Consider the following 19,157-nt stretch of genomic DNA (forward strand, 5'->3'; position numbering starts at 1 on the left):
TGTGCTTGCTGCTTCTTCATACGAGGGTCAGAGTTCACAGGTCAGATCCAGGTTTGTCCAAAGAACTACAGAAGCCAGAGACAACAATGGCTCCAGGACCTGAGCCAGAGAGACCAACAGGACTGAATCCACCCAACTGTACAAAAACACTGGACGCTGAAATATGTAAATAACAACTGAACATATTTAACTCACAACAGAAGAGAGAAAACATGTGGACTGTTTAAACTGAAGGAATTGTTGATAAAATGAGCTCCTTTTTAATTGGCTGGCATAGAAAGAGCAGGTTAGAGAGGCAGACAGAGGTTCAGCAGCTGTAGAGTCATGTTCCTCACTGTGAACATCTCATCATCTACAGAACATGATCTCATCAGGAGGCTCAGGGTTCAGTTAACCTTTGACCTTCAGCAGCGCTGCTTTGACTTTTGACCTCAAGATGTGACCATGATGGAGAAACAGCGTTGTCTCCTCAATAGAGGATCGGTTTGATCAGACACTGCTGGGACTAAGAACTCTTTCTAACTTGTCCGTTTATGTAGAAATGAACTTATTCAGGAAAGATAAGCTCAGCTCTGGTTAAAAACAAGATGTTGTGTTCATGTTTGTGTTCACTGTGCTCATTCATCCTACCCTGGAACACCACCAAGCCATTGGTGTGGATGACACCTGGGTGAAAATCAAATCTCAGGACGTTCTACATTTCACGAATCACATTAACTCGGATGACCGACACGTCACATTCACCAGGGAGGATATGAAAAGTGGCAGGTTAGCCTTCTTAGACTGTGAGATTTCCATCAGTAATGGGGGACATCTAAAAGCTGACGTGTACCGTAAACCTACACATACGGATCAGTATCTAAGGTTTGACTCTCATCATCCACTGGAGCACAAACTGGGTGTCATCAGGATGCTACAACACAGAGCGAACACCATCCCCACTGACACAGCGGCCAGGGAGGCAGAAGAACAGCACATCAAGAAGGCCCTGAGTAAATGTGGTTATCCCAGCTGGACTTTTGTCAAAGCTGGAAAGGCACCTAAAGAAAGCTCCAGCCGATCCAGGAGAGAAGGACAACCGCTGCCTAAGCGAAAACCTGTAGTGATCCCATATGTGTCAGGAGTATCGGAACAGCTGAGATGCATTTTTTTCTAAACACCGCGTCTCTGTGGCTCTTAAACCCCAAAACACGCTGCGCCAAAAATTGGTCCACCCCAAGGATCGGGTCCCCCGACACAAACAGAGTAACATAGTGTATGCTGTTAAGTGCAGGAGGATCGCCAGGATTTATACATTGGGGAAACCAAACAACCTCTGGCGAAGCGGATGGCACAACACAGAAGAGCCACCTCGTCAGGCCAGGACTCTGCAGTCTATTTACACCTACAGGCCAGTGGACACTCTTTCGATGATGAGGATGTACACATCCTGGACAGGGAAGAACGCTGGTTTGAGCGCGGAGTCAAGGAGGCCATTTACGTGAAAAGGGAAAGACCATCTCTGAATCGAGGAGGGGGCCTAAGGGTACATCTTTCGCCATCTTACAACACTGTGATTGCAGCCATTCCCCAACTCTCTGTGAATGGGACTCATGGCCATTGATCAGTGTTCTTTGATCAGTGGGCAGGGCTCTAGACTAACTTTTTGACATGGGCGCACCGGTACGCCTAACTTTAAAAATTTAGGTGTACCGGCACAAAAGTTAGGCGCACTCAAATTTTTCAACAGCATCGCTTAACACCGCAGTTTTACATGTGCACTTTCTTTGGGGGGAAGTCCATACAGACAATATTCATTTCTAAATTATTAACTAACAATCTTGTGCATAAAGTGCTTTGTCAATATTGTAGAAAATGTTAAACTTAATCTTGACTCCTCTGACGACCTGTTTGCTGTTGCATGTTGGTGAAAGGCAGTGGGGAGAGGGGACACTTGGGCAGTGCATTTATTGCAGCATAAAATGTGTTTTCTGGATACACTGCTGCTTTTTCAGCATTCAAAGATTGATGGCACCGTGTCAGAGCTGGCTATGAATTTCAGATCAGGCCTTAACTTAACAAAAAAGTTATCAATCATTCTTTTCATCTTTTCTTATTACCCACAGCTACATCCACTTCTGTCAGGCCTAGGCTGCTCACTAGAGCTGGGTATCATCACTGATTTCTATAATCCATTTGATACAGGTTCTCAAAGTCCTGATTCGATTCAATTTAGCCTCAGACAGTCAGAAATATTATAATTCTGATCATTTATCAGTACTGATACATGTGAGACTTCATCAGAATTGTGAACATCACAGCAGATGCCTTTGTGTCAAAGTAACTGAGAATAGAACAGAAAAACATGAAGGAGATTTTCCTGGCCTGGCGTTTTATAGCAGATAACCTTAAAAATATTCTGCACTATTGCATAATTTTAAGCCACCCTGGGGTGCACTGACAGAGGCGAGACTGCCGAACACTGGCGCCACCGGGCCCTCTGACCACCACCAGTAGGCAACGGGTGAAGTGTCTTGCCCAAAGACACAACGACCGAGACTGTCCAAGCCGGGGTAGACAAGGTGAACTCCCAACTCTTGAGCCACGATCGCCTATATGTTAATAGACCTCTCTGCATTGAATCATATCTGTTATTAATCTCTGTCTCTCTTCCACAGCATGTCTTTATCCTGTTTTCCTTCTCTCACCCCAATCGGTCGCAGCAGATGGCCCCACCCCTCCCTGAGCCTGGTTGTGCCGGAGGTTTCTTCCTATTAAAAGGGAGTTTTTCCTTCCCACTGTCGCCAAAGTGCTAGCTCTTAGGGGGTCATATGACCGTTGGGTTTTTCTCTCCATGTATTATTGTAGGGTCTACCTTACAATATAAAGCACCTTGAGGCGACTGTTGTTATGATTTCGTGCTATATAAATAAAATTGAATTGAACTGAACAGAAGAGTGCAGTCCTAGGAACAGCAAAGATACTGTGCAGGACCCTCAAGCTCTGAGGCCTCTGGTGGACAATGTCAGGTTTTTGTTTCACTCTCGGTTTATTAATGACTGTGTGTTTACTGAAGATGATTCTGGGTTATGTAGGTGCCTGAGATATTTCAGAGTTTCTCTGGTAAAGGAGCAGAAGGATGGACTCTCATCATATCTCTTTACACCTGACATGAGTCGTGTCCAAATTCATGGGCTGCATCCTTCGGAGGACCCGGCCTTCGTGGTCTACGTGGGCCGGGTCCTCAGAAGGTCCGGTAAGCCGTGAAATTGGAGGGTCTAGCCTTCAGATTTGCGTCACCGCTCTCTCGGTGGAGTTTAATAAACTCGGCCGTCTGCTCCTTGCTGTCTAAAATATAACAGGACACCGACGTAAATTCTCGAACATCTCACACTTCTGTTTAATCAGTTTTCTGTTTGACGTTTATTCAGCTGTGTGAAAACTAAGGAGGAACCCACCCGGGGGATTAATAAAGTTTTATTTTATCTAATCTAATCTAATCTAATCTAATAACTTTAATCTCAGCCAAACCGATTTAGTCATGGACAAATAAAACACTGAAAAAAGCCAAACAATAACATTTTTAGGTTGTCTAAGTGACTTATATATTACATTTAACCTGAGTAGCTAAAGTCCGCAGTGATCTGAAAATGATGTGCTGGAAGTTTGCCAATCTCGGCTCTAGTAACCCTCGAGCTCCCGGCTAGCTATTCGAGCTGGTGGGATAACAGACATCTCCGAAAATGTTGGAGCACTTTTGCAAATATGCGATCACTTGATAAACCGAGCAGATACTTGATGTTTACACAGCTACATTCTCGCCTGAAAATATGTTAAACGTTTATTTTGTGACCCAGAAAGATTAATAAGAGTAATTTTAAAATTTAGTAGTGGCCGCCATTGTTGAAAACTGGAATTGGCTGAGCTGCGCTATGAATTCTGGGATATGGTGGGCCACGAAGTATACACCCGACCCATCCTTCAAATTCGGGGAAAGGGAGGACGCATTTGTCAGCTGCATTCGGAAGAGTCTACGAATTTGGACAGCCTTCGTCGCATCGCTGTGACGTAATCGGCCTACAAATGCGTCCTCAGGAGGATGCAGCCCATGAATTTGGACACAACCATGATTTATTAGTCTGATTCACTACTGAGTCACTACTCTCTGTAGCAGCATGTGTCCATTGTTGTTGTAGACGGTGCAGGTGTAGACTCCACTGTCAGTGAGGTGGGGGTCTCTAAGGGTCAGACTGAAGTCTCCAGTTGTAGTGGATATCCATCCATCTCTGCACGATCTCTGCGAGGCTGGTGCTGTGTACCAAAATTTATAGCTATGCACTTGTAGACTTTCACACTGTTGTGTCTCCACTCCACTGTGGTGCCCTGAGGAAGGTCACGTGGTATTTTGAAGGGCAGCATTACAAACTTTAGCCCTTCTCTAACCACCATCTGCATCCCAACATCTAAAAGCAAAATATCAGAGTACAGACAGACAGACATCAGTGAGGTTGATCCTCCATCATGTCCTCTGCTGTGTAACAAGCAGCTCTTCACTCCTGTTTTCAGTGTTTTTCTGGAGTTGAACTTTGTGTGTGTTGATGTGTGAGGCTGCACAAACAGCTGTGCAGCTTTTATCTTCACACACCTGGAAACAGCTGGAAACACTCACAGGTTTTTTTCCACAGCAACAACTTAGATAAGTATAAGTAACAGTAAATAAATCTTGAATGTTACTGAGCAGCACACAAGACCAACAATGCAGGATAAGCTTTGAGGCAGCAGCCAAGGAAGATAGTGTGTGTCTGTGAACACCTGTGTGTACACCTGTATCCACACCTGTGTGTGTGAACACATTTGTATTCAAAGGTTTCTCCATGTAACTATCTGATAGTGGGTGTCAGGAGCCATGACAGGGGGTCACCCAGCAGCCATGGAAGCCACAGAAAGCACAGTGGACTGTAGTGATGAGCCCGCGGGTTCTGTTCCCTTGTTTCTTATCAAGTGCAACAGTGATATCATTTACCACTTCTGAACGTCTGTGGATTATTTAGGTTCTCAGTGGTCACAGACAAGTAATATCCGGATTTAGCTTGAACGCGGACATTGCAGACAGGGCTATTCAGCTAACCGGACTAGCATGCTACCGAGCCGACAGAGAAGCCTCCTTATCTGGTAAGAGCCTAGGCGGTGGTTTGTGTGTCTACAGCAACAAACTGTGGTGGACAAACTTGGCTGAAGTGAGTCGCCACTGCTCACCACAGGAGGGATTTTTAATAGTAAAGGTTACCCGTTCTACCGAGAGAGTTTCCTCGATACTTGTTATAGCAGTGTATCTCCGTACAAAAGCTAATGCTAACATAGCACTAGGAGAGCTATCTCAGGCTATCAAAAAGCTCCAGACTGCGCATCCGGGAGCTTTCCTTGTCATAGCTGGCAACATTAACCATGTAAACCTAAAGACAGTCCTCACCAAATTCCACCAACATGTAAACTTTTTCAACAAGAGGGAAGAACTGCCTGAAGTTTCCTCGGTTCCAAAGCCAGACCCTCCGTTGATGGTCTGACAGAAGTGTGTGCATTGGAGCCCATCATCAAGGAGTGTGTTTTCTCTCCTCCAGGCCCCTCTGCTTATATAGCAAGTAAGGATATGCCAGAGGAGGCAAGACATTAAATAATGTATGAAAACACTGTGTGTGAACTGGCAAGTGATCATGTTTTGCTTGCTGTTCCTATGTTCAAAAAACTGAAAATGCTGATCATGAACCCACCTTAAAACTCAAAAATGACAATATGGATTCAGGTCATGGTCACCCAAACTGTGAAACTTCTCAACTAGAATTCTGTTTACCTCAGAATATCAAGCAGGGTGTTTTTGAAATGTTTAGCACTGTCACCTCCAATCAGGAGATTGAGGCTGAGCTCAGGGGATCCGATTCTACTGTTAGTGAATAAATGTTATCTCCTCTCAGAGTTACGTTGACATATTTCTCCTCTGAGTCTGTGAACTCATTACTAGACAAGGTTTTGAGTTGGGATGATAATGTTACCACCAACACACAGCCTGAAATGTCACCTGTCTCAGCTAGAGATTCTAGCACTGTGTTATCTGTACCTGTAGCCGCTAAACTGGTGACCTAAATCTTCGCCACCACGTCTATATACATACAAGCATAAGGGGAGAGAGTGAATCAGCGCTCGGAGTACGGACACTGGGCCAGCTTTAAACACACCATTTATTTTTTTAGAAGAACCGCCAGAATCACAAGTAGAAGTTAAAATCCCCACTATACAATAAAAATAAATGTTCCCAACCCGCTAAAAAGCCCTGCCGGCAGAGATTAAAATACAATTAAAAAAAATCAAAGCTAAATGAATGTCCTTTTTATACGATAAAACGTCCCCCCCAGAGTCCTCTATTCCCAGTGTCCAACCACACACACTCGGGCAAATGTTCCTTAGCTGAAAGAGACAGAAGGGGAGCTCCTCTTCCGGGATGGGAAAATCTCGCCAGCAGAAGGCCAGGGAGGAGGCTCCTATCCCCACCTGGCGGCGCGTGACCGTGCAGTCCAGCCACTCTCCGCACCCGCACACGGCTTCCCTCGTAGCCCGGCCGGATGCAGGCAGAGGCGTCCCCTCTGCCCTACTGTGGATTTCACGCGTCGCCTCCCACTGTTGCTATTCTGTCCGTCAGAACTGAATCGCCGGGTTATGCTGGCCGATCGCCGGAAGTCTCGTGACACTGCACAGGCAGGCCGGTCCTTCTATACATGCGCTCGTCTGCACACGTTCGGTTTCCTGCTCTTCGCTTTCCGTGTGTCTCTCCTCTTGTCTTTGCGCTCACTATCTCCCTTAAGTCAGTTTGGCGGCCAATAGGCCACCTCGGGGGCACGCCTCCACCTCACAGGTGCACGCGATTATCTGTCCAATCCACAGTGGAATAAAAAAAGAATACTATACAGCGACACGAAACAGTATAAATATGGGGATAAAATCATGCAATAAAAATATCAATAAACAATCATGCAAGAGCACTATAGCAATAAAACATGCAAATAAAATCACTATGTAGCAATACACAGTCTGATTCAAAACAAAATATGAAAACACAATTTTCCACTGTGTGACATCCCCCCACATTTTACCTGTGACAGTCCCTGTCACCCTAGTCAAGCGATCTGTAACGGGCGGGTGGCTGACCAAAATTAGGCCTCGTCGAGCGCCGCACCTCTGACAACTCTCTCGGCTGCTGGGCTGGAGTGCTGGGCACGAAACCATAAAATGGAGGCTCAACTAGCATCTCTCCCTCAAGGCTGACTCCCTGCCCCTCTGGGTGGTGGTCTGCTACAGGGGTAATGCACAACTTTAGTGCATTCCGATGGAGGACCTTCTCCCCTCCCCCTTTCTCCGGCTGCACCTTATACACTACACCTGTATTGCCAACCTCTTCCACTACCACATACGGCTCTGAGCTCCAACCTGGGTGCAACTTGCCTTGTCCCTGCCTATTCCTGTCCCTTATCCAAACTCTCTCGCCTGGCACCAATGGCAGGGCCCGCGCACTTCGGTCATAAGCCCTCTTGTTTTGGGTGGCTGCTGCCCTCATCTTTTTCCTAGCCATCTCATAGGCAAAAGATAGTTTCTGGTGATGGTCCTTAACCCACCCTCCCAGGTCGTGGCATGGGGATTCCCGCTCAACACCTAGGTTTAAATCCACCGGCTGTCTCAAATGCCGCCCAAACATCAGGTACGACGGCGCATACCCTGTGGCACTATGGACAGTATTGTTGTATGCTTGTAAGAGCTCTGGGAGATATTCTGGCCACCTCTGTTGTCTCTCTGACTCTAGGGACCGAAGCATGTGCAGCAATGTCTGGTTCATCCTCTCAACCCCACCATTTCCAGCCGGGTGGTATGGGGTGGTCTTGCTTTTTGTAATGCCATAGCACTTACACAGCTGGTACATCAGGGCAGACTCAAAACTACCACCTCTATCTGAGTGTAGCCTGGTCGGGCAACCGAAGGTCTGAATCACGTGAGCCCAAAGAGCATGCACTGCAGTCTGAGCAGTCTGATCTTTGGTAGGAACTGCCCAGGCGTACCGTGTGAAAAGATCAGTCATCACCAGAATATTCTGGTACCTGTCTGTGGGCCTCCCCAATGTAAGAAAGTCCAAGGCCACAATCTCAAGGGGATACGACACAATAATGGGATGCAAAGGGGCTCTAGGCCTATTTCTATCTCGCAGGCTACACGCAGCGCACCCTAGCTGGAATTCGCGCACCTCCTCTTCCATGCTGGGCCAATAAAAGAAGCGACGTATCCTGGACAGTGTCTTTTCCACTCCTGCATGCGCCGCTGCCTCATGATACTTCTCCCACACCTCCTTGTGTCTCTCTGCAGGACATAGGATCTGAAGGTACATTTCGTTAGTGTTAGGGTCCCTTACCTCTCTGCACAGCGTACCCTCACAAACCTGCAGCCTTCTCCATTGATGTAATAACTTCTGTACAGGGCTAGGCAGGGATCCCCTCGTTGGTGCATCCGGGGGGACTCCCCGTTCCACATACTCCCTCAGGATGCGCAGATCCATGTCCTTTTCCTGCGCCTCCTTCCAGTCATTCATCTGTGGCACCAGCCCCTGTGGATCCCGACATGGCGCACTCGTTGTGTTTATATAGGCTGTTTGGCAGTCTGTGGGAAACCTAGAGAGAGCATCAGCATTAGCATTCTCTTTTCCGGCCCTGTACTTAACCTCGAAGTCAAAGGATGCCAGCTGCGCCACCCAGCGTTGCTCTGTTGCCCCAAGTCTAGCATTCTGTAGGTGGGCCACGGGATTGTTGTCAGTATACACGACAAACTTGGCACCTGTCAAGTAATCCTTGAACTTCTCAGTAACGGCCCATTTCAGGGCTAAAAGTTCCAATTTGAAGGAGCTATAGTTTTTGTCGTTTCGCTCGGTGGGGTGTAGGCTCCTGCTGGCATATGCAATCACCCGTTCCTGGCCATCTTGCACCTGAGCTAACACAGCACCTAAGCCTTGATTGCTGGCATCAGTATAAAGTACAAAGGGCTCCAGGAAATCTGCATAAGCCAGAATAGGAGGCCCGGTAAGAGCACGTTTCAAACTGTCAAAGGCTTCCTGACATTCAGCAGACCACTGGACCTGCATGCTCGACCTGCTAGAAATTCCCACAAGCAGAGCATTTAAAGGTCTAGCCAACCTAGCAAACCCTGGGACGAACCGCCTGTAGTAACCTGCCAGGCCCAGGAAAGCTCTGACCTGACGGGTGGTAGAGGGAACAGGCCAGTTCTGAACAGCTTGGATTTTCTCAGGGTCCGGTCTTACCCCTTGTTGGTCGACAAGATGCCCCAGGAACTTCACCTGACGGTGAAACAGCTTACATTTGTCCAGCCTCAGCTTCAGTCCATGTTGCCACAGCTTCTGCAGGACGTTCTCCAACTGCTGTAGATGAGTAGAGAAGTCAGGTGAGTAGATTATTATATCATCCAGATATACCAAAACAGATTCAGAGAGATGACTACTTAGACACCGCTGCATCAGGCGCTGAAAGGTGGCAGGGGCATTACAGAGTCCAAAAGGCATGCGATCAAACTCAAACAACCCCAACGGGGTGGTAAATGCAGTTTTCTCCCGATCCTTGGGATCCATTTCCACCTGCCAGTATCCACTGGCAAGATCCAGTGTGGAAAACCACTCGGCTCTGGTCAGACATGTTAAAGTCTCTTCAATTCGGGGAGTGGGAACGCATCTTTATGAGTTACTGCGTTTAATTTTCTGTAGTCTACACAAAATCGCCAACTGCCATCCTTTTCCTCACCAACACAATGGGGCTGCCCAGGGACTGCTACTCTCCCGAATAACACCTTTTTCAGCATATCTGCTAGGAGTATCTTAATCTCCTTGTACATCAGTGGTGGTAAGGGGCGGTATTTTTGTTTAATGGGTGGTGCATCACCTGTGTGGATCTGGTGTTGGACCAAATCAGTTCTTCCGTAATCCTCCTCATTCACAGCAAACACCTTTCGCCACCTCTGCAGCAGGGTCTGGAGCTCGGCCTTCTGCTGGGGGTCAAGTCTATGCCGTTAATCAGTTGACTCACCTCCTCTTCAGGGATCACAGGCTCTTGGGCCCAGCTGCTTCAACCACGCCCACCTCGATCACACCATCGGATCCCACTGTCAGGCTAAGATCACTGTCCCCCTCCACATCCGACTCCTCCACCTGATACAACTGTCCCATTTTCTGATAGCGTCCTATAGTCACTTCATATGGATTAGGGTTACAGACCCGGATGGGGAGCCTCCCTCCTTTGACTACTGACAGGGTTCGGGCTACCCCCCAGGGTCCAGCATCAGGTAATGCTTCCACTAGTGCCAAACGTTCTGTCCCACCTTTACCTTTACATGTCCGGCCCCAGACCATCACTTCACAGTTCGGGGGCACCTTGACTCCTCTGCGGCTAGCAGGTCGAACATAGCCTAGAAAGCCATCAGTCTTGGTGGTGGCAGTCTGTTGACAGACAGCAAACGCCTCTTTCCATGCTCTGCGGGACTTCAGCTTTTGAGGGTGAAAAGCAGACTTGCCTTTGGCAAAAACATCATTCCAGCATGCACTAATAACATTCATCCCAATAATTAAAGGGTGCGTGGAACAGTCATTTCTCACAACCACAACCCCTTTTCCTGGTATCTCCACCCCTTCTACCTCAAAATCCATAACTGCATAGCCTGAGTATGGTATCTCAAGTCCATTGGCAGCCTTTAAGGCGAACAACAGAGGTGTGTCAGTTTTATTCACTTCAGGGAAATGGAGATCCATTACCTGCTGTTGCACCAGTGTAACCTGAGAGCCTGTGTCTAATAATCCAGTCATTTTAACTCCTCCCATACACACCTCAATAAGTGGACATTCTCCCACAAAAGCTGTACTGGCCCCCTGATTGTTGGAAATGTCCCTTGTCCCCACCGCCTGGGCCTCTGCAGTGGGGTTTATTAGTTTAAAGGTGGTTGCTGGTCTAGTGTGCTTGGACAGAATCTGGCAATATGCCCAGCTTGTTTACAACGATGACAAATGGGTTCTCCCTCTCGGGTCCAGTTATTAGCATACCCAGAACGCTTTGGCTTAAACCTTGATTTATTAAAAGCTGAGCCGGCTGGGCTTTGCTGTGGCAAGAGCGGTTTAATCTCATTAACAACATCTTTGACAAGGTCTCGCATTTGACCCTTGACATCCTCCATAATTTCTTTTTTAAATGTCTCTTTCCAGTCTGGTTCATAAGGTGGCTTAACACACCTGGACTCACCCACTGCCAAGCACGTAGTTTGCAATCCCTGGTGTCCCAGCTGTTCCTCCTCTAGAAGCAACGCCTCCCGATGGACTGTTGCGAAATCCTCTTCTGGATGGTGACGCACGTAGGCTCGCAGGGGTTTTGCGACAACGGGCCCCTCCCGCAGGCCCAACAGCATCTGTTCCTGTAAACACTTTTCAGTAGGTGCTTGATTTGGATTGCGCTGTTGTAGCCTGCAGTACAACTCCCTCAACCTTAAGGTAAAAGATTTTACCGACTCATTTGGTTTTTGTATACAGCTAAAAAACTGCGACCTCAGAACCGCTAGGGAGGTATTGTCACCATATAAAGAATCTAGATATGTGAATATTTTCCTAATCTGGTCTCTATCTTTTTTTCTTCTAACACGCTTACTTGACGCTTTGCCTCGCCACTTAAAGCCCCAATTAAAATTTCTACTTTCCGGGCCTCAGCTATTTCTTGAGCATTCAATAAACCTTATATTTGTTCTTTCCAGTCTCCATATGAAACATCCGCTTCAAGACCCTTATATTTTGGTACCCAAGGGGCACCCGGATACACTGGCATCATCATTTCTATATCTGCACTCCAGGTGCTGAACACTGCTCCCCAAACTTGTATCCTGTCGACAACGCCGCCAAAAATATGTAGCCGCTAAACTGGTGACCTAAATCTTCGCCACCACGTCTATATACATACAAGCATAAGGGAGAGAGTGAATCAGCTCGGAGTACGGACACTGGGCCAGCTTTAAACACACCATTTATTTTTTAGAAGAACAGCCAGAATCACAAGTAGAAGTTAAAATCCCACTATACAATAAAAATAAATGTTCCCAACCCGCTAAAAAGCCCTGCCGGCAGAGATTAAAATACAATTAAAAAATCAAAGCTAAATGAATGTCCTTTTTATACGATAAAACGTCCCCCAGAGTCCTCTATTCCCAGTGTCCAACCACACACACTCGGGCAAATGTTCCTTAGCTGAAAGAGACAGAAGGGGAGCTCCTCTTCCGGGATGGGAAAATCTCGCCAGCAGAAGGCCAGGAGGAGGCTCCTATCCCCACCTGGCGGCGCGTGACCGTGCAGTCCAGCCACTCTCCGCACCGCACACGGCTTCCCTCGTAGCCCGGCCGGATGCAGGCAGGCGTCCCCTCTGCCCTACTGTGGATTTCACGCGTCGCCTCCCACTGTTGCTATTCTGTCCGTCAGAACTGAATCGCCGGGTTATGCTGGCCGATCGCCGGAAGTCTCGTGACACTGCACAGGCAGGCGGTCCTTCTATACATGCGCTTTCGTCTGCACACGTTCGGTTTCCTGCTCTTCGCTTTCCGTGTGTCTCTCCTCTTGTCTTTGCGCTCACTATCTCCCTTAAGTCAGTTTGGCGGCCAATAGGCCACTCTCGGGGCACGCCTCCACCTCACAGGTGCACGCGATTATCTGTCCAATCCACAGTGGAATAAAAAAGAATACTATACAGCGACACGAAACAGTATAAATATGGGGATAAAATCATGCAATAAAAATATCAATAAACAATCATGCAAGAGCACTATAGCAATAAAACATGCAAATAAAATCACTATGTAGCAATACACAGTCTGATTCAAAACAAAATATGAAAACACAATTTTCCACTGTGTGACATACCCGTCTCTCCACACAACCCAGTTAACACTACTAAGTTACAGTTTGCTTCAAGTGTGGTTTCAAGCAAATATGGCAATCCTACATACAACTGTCATGCTATTAAGTTGCCATCAACTAGATGCTTACCTGGATATTTAATGTTTGCCCTGGAACCCAGCCATGAAGGTCTAAGTCGTGTTTTTGTGGGCAATGCTGTAGATCTTGTTTGTTGTTTGGCTGAACCAGCCTCTCTTCAGAACTATCACTGAATGGAAATGTCGAGCCTATGTTCAATTCTTCTGGGTTTGAGGAGACTGAACTCACTGCTTTAGAGCCAGTTAAGACTGTTTGCATCACTTCTGGATCAAACAAACTGGCTCCCCTGTCACCCATTTCCAGATGCCCAGAGACTGCTTGTTTTTGGACGTTTTGCTGTGGTGTTACAGGTTGGGTGGTGTTGGGATTCAGAGATTCTTTTATTGTTACCATATAACCTGCCTTATGATAAATGCATTAATAACATGTTTTACAGCATTATTTTATCAGTAATATTTCTTACAGGGTTCATATTACATTGAATATGTTTGTTTGACCTTTCTATTCACAGGTTGAGTTCATTCTATACACAATGCATATCTGTGCTTGTTTAGAGTTGATGTTCCATCCAAGAGGGTTTTAAGCTTCACTGGTGAGAGTGTCCAGGTGATACATGTTGAGGGAAGATGAGAACATAGCAGGTTAATTGCATGCATGTGTAGCTGTTGCTGTTCTGTGAGTCTATCGTGCAAGTGGTGTGATATGCCCATGTAGGAAGGACGGCACTGCAACGCTGGACTTGCCCTTACTCTGGGCTCCCTCTTTATTCTGGCAACTGGTACAGAGAAAACAGCACACAGTCGTCATTAACAGTGTGCAAAGCAACTGCAACATTCAGTTCACCAGCTTGGGAGTATTTTCCTTTTTTTCTTTTTTTTCCCCAACATAACACTTAACAAATGACTAAGATATATTTATACAACACAACATCAACATCAACAAAGTCTTTCTTTAAAAGTTCTAGCTGAAACCAAACCTGTGATCGTATAGTAGCAGTATTATTTATTTATTTTTCTCCTTTTTCCTAACCAACAACAACAATAACATATAAAACAGCTTTTCTATTATAAAACAATCATCATTGTTCATCATTTTTTTCCCTATACAACAGCATCAATTAAAACTTACACTTACAGCGCCTTCCTGGTACAAAGAAAACAGCACACAGTCGTCATTAACAGTGTGCAAAGCAACTGCAACATTCAGTTCTGTTAAAAAGAATTAGAACAATTACAATCACACAGAGAAACATTAGAGCTGAGTGCAAGTCAAAAAGCACCCGACTAGCTAACGAGTATTAGCTTAGCTTAGCATGCTAACTAAAAATGCTACTTGTGAATAAAGTTACTACCTATGCATCAAAATGCCTGTAACTTTTAGGATACATGCTAGTACTGCTTACAATCAAAATACATGTTGACAATTACCACTATAAGAATGTTTTCATTAATACACATACACAATTGACAACAGTATCGCTCACAAGCACCTACCACCAGCTTGGGAGTATTTTCCTTTGCTGAGGCATGCGCTGTGCAGCAATTTGGAACCTTAACAGTTGCAGTTGCGGTATTTGTCCACCAGGTGGCTCCAACTAGTCACAAAGCACATCAATTTTGAGGAAATTCATTAAGCTATTTTCTAACTCTGTTACATCCACCCCCGCAGAATTTCGCTCAAAATTATAGATGCACAACCCACAGCATCCACCAAAATCAACAAAACAAAAGAAAGACCCAAAAGAAAACAGACCCGACATGGTTATAGATATACCAACTCAAGAAGTATCCCCAAAAGGATGAAGGAGAGTGAGCGGCGCCAACTCACTACCAGCTCCTGGATGCAGGATGCCGTCTACACCCCACACAAACCATGTCCCACAGAAAAAGAAATGTCCCCGCATCAGGACCGAAGTTCAAACATGGTGGTGCAATGGCAAACCAGAATGGAACAAAGAATACACCAAACTGGAACCCACAATGTAGAGGAAAAACCTTACTGAAAAGCCTGACGTATTGACTTAGAGACTTTGTGTCAAAAGATTTCCGGATTCTGGGATTTTTATTATTATTTCATTTTATTACTTTATCTTTTGCTCTTTATGTTTATGTTTGCTCTTTCAGTAAATCACACTTTGTGCAGGCTCCTAAATGGGGAAGTTACACAGGAAGCCTGCAGTTATATTTTCTCTCTTCCTGTATGTGCTCTCTGAATAAAGACTCTTTCTTTTTATTGCACGAGGAGAGTCTCTCTGTGTCTCCCCGTGTACACGTTAACCTGTCTGAGCGTTTTATTCCGACCTGGGTTGCAATACAGGAAAAACTCCTGACATTTCTTGGTCCTTCGAGCCGGATGGGACACAGCACTTTTGTGTGACCCCACAGGAAAGCCTCATCGAGCCCTGACGTCGTGAGAAGCCCACGCTGAAGTCTGTCGACAGCTCCTCTCTAGGTAGAGGATAAAGTCCAGAGACGTGAATTCGGGTTCTGGCCAGCGTTCTTATAAGTGGTCCACGGCGGTGGGGGTCGATGAGGTAGACCTGAGAGACCGGCAGCAACCAGGTGAATATTAACACTCAGACACCTCGCGTAAAACGTCTAGGCTCGCCCAGAGGGGTTGGTAGCATTGCTAAATGTAAACGCTCGCCTGAAAAAGGGCTGGAAGCATTTTTAGGTGGATTTCTAAAAGTAAACGCTCGCCTGAAAAAGGGCTGGAAGCATTTTTAGAAGGGTTTCTAAAAGTAAACGCTCGCCTGAAAAAGGGCTGGAAGCATTTTTAGATAAACCTGGTCCGTAAGACGTAGAACGCGTTGAAAAGGTTTATTTTTGTTGGTGGAATAAGTTGATTTTACAGCACAATAAGGAGGCTGAACTATTCCACTATTTTGTTTGCTGTTGGCCACCCAAGTACTGGTGAAAAGAGAGAAACAGGTCGTGTTTCATCACGTAAAGGTGACACCGCTTTCAAGAATAGCTTGAAAGTAGAAGGCCGTGTCAACTACCTCCCTCTCTCGATTCCCGTGCCAGAGAAGGTGCCGCAGTTGTGTGGTTGTAAGGTATTAAAATTGAAAGGATTAAAATGGGTAATGAAGCTTCAAAACTCACTGCTGACGAGCAGTGGTTAGAGAAAAAAATGTCCAGGCGCCGGACAAATTAGTGCATGTAGATGGAGAAATCCTAAGAAACAAAATGTCCCACTTGGGAAGGTAAATGTAGCCCATCAGCATTAACACAACTGAGGGAAGCTCTTTTGAAAGAAATAGCAGAAACAAAAAACCTAAAAAAGAAAGGGAAACGTTCGCAAGAATTGCAATATTTCAAGGCCTGGAAGGTAGAAGCAGCTAGGCGAGAGGAAAACAAAAAGAAAAGACAAGAGAAGAAAGATAAAAAGTCAGAAAAACAGAACTTAACCGCCAGTTTAGTAAAACCAAAAGACGAGACACCGTGCGGTGCTCGCAATATGTGTATTAATCCGCCACCATATGCACCACCACCTCCCACATCTGCAGCCACAGTTGCAGCACCTCCCACATCTGCAGCCACAGCTGCAGCATCTCCCACAGCTGCAGCCACAGCTGCAGCACCACCCATTAAACACTCACCCATATCAGGAAGAACTAGGTCACATACACAACATCCTTATGTGAAAGCACAGACAATGCTAAACAAACTTTCACTCAAAGATAGCCCACAAAAAGAAATAGGAGACACAGTCGATCCGCCAGCCACTGGTATCTACCCATTGGTAGCAGTGGCTAACCCTAGATTTGGCCTAATAATAGGGCCAGAAGGACAGGAAGAGCAAGATGACCGCCCACACATACATGTTTTCCGTCCGTGGTCACAAACGGACAGACAAAATGTCCTGAAAGACGTTCCTCCACTGAATGAAGGTTTTACACCATGGAGGGATGCTGTAGAACTGATCAGGAGGCAATGGTATTTAAACGGTCATGAAATGCTTCAAGTAATGCAAGATTTATTAGGTTTAAGGATGGGAACAGTTAGAGGTGATTATACCGGCTCAGACGCCGGGGGTGTAGCACATGCACCAGGAAGCACCGACCTAATCAATGACCTAACAAATTTATATGAGAGAATTAGAGTACGGTTGGCCCCGAGGGCTGACTATGGCAAAATAGGGGAGGTAAAGCAAAAAGAAGCCGAAACAGCTTCTGATTTTCTGGACCGGCTACGCCCGGTTTTTAGACAGCATTCAGGCCTAGATTATGAAGAAGCCCCAGAGAGACCATACCAACAGCAACTAAAGAACGCATTCTTAAACGGTCTCCTTCCCCCAGTTAGAGCCCATGTTGAAAAGCACTGGGTAACAATGAACACTGGTAACCTAGCAGACGCTCTGCAGTATGCAGAACATGCAACCCGAGTGGTAAAAAAGAAAGAGAAAGGAGGTGTTTTCACTGTGGATCCCGAGACAGGATTCATAGCATTTGCTGGTGGATACGGAGGACAGAGACAAGGACAGCAGAAAGGAAAGGGAAAGAAAAGTGGTGGTTATAAGGGTTATAAGGGAGACAGGGGACGAAGGGGTGAGAGAGACAATCGCTGTTATATTTGCGGAAAAGAAGGTCATTTTGCAAGGGACTGTAGGTACAAAAGGGAGGATGACTCAGGAGAGGGTCAGAGTAAGTGACTAGAACAGGAAACGAAAGAAGAAACAGAAATTTTCAACATAGAACAGTTGCTCCTAGGTTCTGAACACAAACCTACAGTAACAATCCATGTCAGTGGCCAACCTCTAACCATGTTATGTGACACTGGAGCATGTAAAACCGTGCTAAATCAAAAGCCCAAAAAACTAAAATACTCAAGTGACACCCTGATAGTTAAATCTGCGTCAGGCCACACCAGTGTTAAATCACTAACAGAAGAACTGTTACTAGTACACCATGAAAGCGGCAGAAGTTGTAAAAATCAATGTATATATGACCCATCCTGCCCAGTCAACCTTCTGGGGAGAGATGCTTTAGAGAAACTAAGGATCGGTGTAGTGCCAGGGCTAGAAGGCATGTACGCTAAACTAATGTTACATGAAGAGCAAAGTCCTGAGGCCCGTCAGCTCAATGTGTGTAAGGGACAGGGAGAACCCTACTAGTATTGGACACTAGACCTGCCTCCATTAGAACCCTTGCAGCGTATAGCAAATCGCTACTTGCCAACCCATTCAAGAAAGCTAGACTTTGCTAAGTACCACAACACCTTAAGGTTCAAACAAAGCCCAGGTCATGACCCCATGTATGACCAACAAGTGCACAAACTAGGACCACAGAAACTCACACTGCAACACCTCTATGTTACCCGAAGCGGTAACGCAGTGTGCTCTGTAATACAGCCAGGAAAGGTACAAGAGCTAAACAGGATGCCAAAACCACATGTGTCAGTAGCACGCAATGACGACACGGACTGGAAAGACTTAGGCCACATCCTCACACAGGTGGAAAGGGACAGATATGAGGAAACTGAAGAAACACATGAAGGGTGGCTTCAGGGCCGTAGAACAGGATGTATGAGGTACACATTAGGGTGGGTACGAACGACACAGCCAGCAACCCATATGACTGACTGCGCAGATGCACACATGCATGAAGTTAGTGAGGGGTGATACACACTCTTTTCCTCTAGTTCTCATCCAGAACTAGAGGAACTACCTGTTAAGCTGTGGTCTACAGGACCAACAGACGTAGGACTAATTAAAGGAGCAGATCCTGTCGTAGTAAAAACCACCACAACCTACAGGCCAGTAAAGCCACAATATCCCCTCACAACAGAAGCCAAAACAGGAATAAAACCAGTAATTGCAGACATGGAAAAGGCAGGCATCTTGATAAAAACAACTGAAGTAACCTGTAACACGCCCATTTTCCCAGTGAAAAAAGCAAATACGGGAAAATACCGTCTAGTACATGACCTCAGGGCAATAAATGAAGTAACAGCACAAATCCCACCTGTGGTAGCAAATCCACATACAATTCTGAATCAAGTGACCCCTAAGGAACAGTGGTTTTCAGTTATAGATCTGTCTAATGCATTCTTTTCTGTACCACTACACCCTGACTCGCAGCATCTGTTCAGGTTCACTTCTGAGGGTCAAAAGTACACATATA

At 46.0% G+C, this 19,157-nt stretch overlaps 1 protein-coding gene across 1 annotated transcript in view; it reads right to left on the minus strand.

Moving 5' to 3' along the window:
- Positions 1-4,163: 4,163 nt before the first annotated feature.
- The window catches only part of LOC116313649 (fibroblast growth factor receptor 3-like), a 43,194-nt gene continuing 28,200 nt past the window's right edge, over positions 4,164-19,157 (minus strand). Inside the window, exon 5 of the mRNA XM_039609101.1 lies at positions 4,164-4,442. The gene's annotated coding sequence lies outside the window, so the exon portion shown is untranslated. The remainder of the gene's footprint in view (positions 4,443-19,157) is intronic.

Source organism: Oreochromis aureus, linkage group 3 (assembly GCF_013358895.1).
Source record: "Oreochromis aureus strain Israel breed Guangdong linkage group 3, ZZ_aureus, whole genome shotgun sequence".
In the NCBI taxonomy this organism is placed as follows: domain Eukaryota; kingdom Metazoa; phylum Chordata; class Actinopteri; order Cichliformes; family Cichlidae; genus Oreochromis; species Oreochromis aureus.